This window comes from Suricata suricatta, chromosome 5 (assembly GCF_006229205.1).
Source record: "Suricata suricatta isolate VVHF042 chromosome 5, meerkat_22Aug2017_6uvM2_HiC, whole genome shotgun sequence".
Classification (NCBI taxonomy): domain Eukaryota; kingdom Metazoa; phylum Chordata; class Mammalia; order Carnivora; family Herpestidae; genus Suricata; species Suricata suricatta.
In genome coordinates, this window is record NC_043704.1 from 27,363,558 (window position 1) to 27,366,517 (window position 2,960).

General features: G+C 34.1%; 1 pseudogene; it reads right to left on the reverse strand.

Annotated features, from left to right (window-relative positions):
* Positions 1-2,630: 2,630 nt before the first annotated feature.
* On the reverse strand, positions 2,631-2,730 carry LOC115293064 (annotated as a pseudogene).
* Positions 2,731-2,960: the final 230 nt, after the last annotated feature.

The window sequence follows — 2,960 nt, forward strand, 5'->3', positions numbered from 1 at the left end:
GGATGAACATCTACTGGAATTGGATATTTTTCTCACAAATTATACTGGAGTTATGGGTTTAGGGAAGGAGGTCACAAAGGCAAAGTATGTCATTTTTATCATATCTCATCAAGGGTGCATATAATCTACATGATTGTGACCATTGATGTTGACCTTGGTCAATAGGCAGAAATAATATTTTTCAGATTTCCTTACTGTTACTTTCTCCCTCCTATTTCTTGTTCTTTGTTTTTGTGTTTATTTATTTTATGAGAGAGAACACATGAGCAGGTGAGAGGCAGAGAGAGAGAGAGAGAGAGAAAATCTCAAGCAGGCTCTGCACTTACAATGTGGGGCTCGAACCCATGAACCACGAGATTATGACCTGATCTGAAGCCAAGAGTCAGACGCTTAACAACTGAGCTATACAGGTGCCCCTCTCCCTCCTACTTTCATACTTGGAGGGAAGTCACCATGTGCAACCCACACTTAAGGGTTATTCTTTTCCACCTTTGGAATGGAGTATCTAAATAATTTATGGAATTCTTATGCATGAGAGATTTGTCTCTTCTGTCTCATTTGTTAATTTAATGAATCATTTGTTTATATCAGTATGGACTCATGGATACTTACTTTAACCTTTGAGTTACAATCCAATACTACTTTATTTTATTGCTCCAATTGTTCCAGCTATGATCTTTGGGGGATCTTTTAGTTGGCTCCTGTCTCACTTTGACATTTATCAGCTATTTTTTAAATTAAATTTTTAAAAGTTGACCCCTGTGCTTCACCTTTTAATTCCTTTCACCCTGAGCCCTGGAAGCCATTGATTATTTATCTGTCACTCTAGTTTTTTCTTATCCAGAATATGGATGTATTTGGAGTCATGTTCTATGTAGCATCATTTAGGCTAACTTCTGTCACTTACAATATGCATTTAAGGTTCTTCCATGTCCTTTATGGCTTGATAGATCATCTCTTTGTATTCTTAAATAATATTCTGTTGCTTGGATGGACTACAGTTTGTTTATTCATTTGTTGAAGCATATCTTGGTTGCTTCCAATTTGGGGTAATTATAAATAAAGCAGCTGTAAACGTTTGAGTGCAGATATTTTTGTGTACATAAACTGTTGTACTCAATCAGGTAATACCTATGTAATAGGTCTTACTGCATGGTAAGACTATGTTTAGCTTTGTAAGAAAGTGCCAACCTGTCTTTCATAATGGCTGTACCATCTTACATGCCCACCATCAACGAACAAGAGTTGCACTTGATTGTCAGCACTTGCTATTGCTATTATCAGCTTTTTTGATATCAGTCATTAGTAAAGGCATCTCCTTGTGGTTTTAAGTTGAAGCTCCATAATGAAAAATAATGTTGAGCATCTTTATATATGTAATTTGCCATCTGTATATCTTCTTTGAGGAGGTTCAAATCATTGTAGCATTTTTTATTGGGTTGTTATCTTATTATTGATTTTTAAAATTGTTTGCATATGTTATATATAAGTCTTTTATTAGGTATGTGTTCTGCAAATATTTTCTCACAGTATGTGTCTTTTTTTTTTCTTCTTAAAATTTTTTAATGTTTATTTATTTATTTATTTATTTATTTTTCATAATATTTTATTGTCACATTGTTTTCCATACAACACCCAGTGCTCTTCCCCTCAAGTGCCCTCCACCATCACCACCACCTCTCTTCCCCCCTCCCCCTCCCCCCCAACCCTCAGTTCATTCTCAGCTTTCAATAGTCTCTCAAGTTCTGCATCCCTCTCTCTCCCCAACTCTCTCTCCCTCCTCCGTTCCCCCTGGTTCTCCATTAGGTCTCTCTTGTTTTCCTGCTAGACCTATGAGTGCAAACATATGGTTTCTGTCCTTTATTCTCTTAGCATCTTTCACAGAGCAAGTTTTCAGTTTAAACAAGACCAACTTACTAATTTTTTTTTCTGTGATCATCATGCTTTTGGTGTTGTATTTAAAAACTCATCATCAAACCAAGGTCACCTCGATCATCTCCTATGCAGTCTTCTAGAAATTTTATAGTTTATCATTTTACAATTAAGTTGTGATATTTTTGAGTTGTTAATTTTTTGAAAGGTATAAGTCCTCTAGATTTATTTTGCAGATGGTTGTTCAATTATTCCAGGACCATTTATTGAAAAGACTATCTTGTTTCCATTTAATTGCCTTTTCTTCTTTGTCAAAGATCAGTTGTCTTTATTTATGTGGGCTTCTTTCTGGGTCCTGGGTTTTGTTTAATTGATATAGGTGTCTGTTCTTTTGCTAGAACCATGCCCTTTGGTTACTGTAGCTTCATATTAGTCTTAGTTTTCTAACTCGTTCTTCATCTTTATAGTGTTGAAATATTTTGAGCCTTTCATCATCCCATATAAACTTTGGAATGATTTTAGTGATATCCACAGCATAACTGTGCAATGTTGATTTGGATTACCTTAAAACTACAAATCAAGTAAAAAAGAATTAACATCTTAATAATGCCACATTTTTCTATCCATGAGCATGGAATATCTCTCCATTTATTTATGTATTCCTTGATTTCTTCTGTCAGATTTTTATAGTTTTTCTCATATAAATGCTGTACATATTTTGTTAGATTTATATCTGAACATTACATTATTTTCTATTTCCTTATATGGAATACTTTGCGAATTTGCATGTCATTCTTCCACAGGGGCCTTGCTAATCTTTGTAACATTCTAACTTTTGTATATGTGCCAGTGAAGCAAACAGTATTACATTATTTTTGGTGCTAATGTAAATAGTATTGTGTTTTAAAGTTCAAATTTTAGTTTTTCATCATTGGTATATGGAAAGCAATTGCCTCTGTATATTAACCTTGTATTCTGCACTTCTGTGATGATCACTTATTTATTACAGGAATTTTTTTGTTAATTCTTTGGGATTTTCTACATAGACAGTCATGTCATCTCTAGATAAGGACAATTTTATTTCTTAC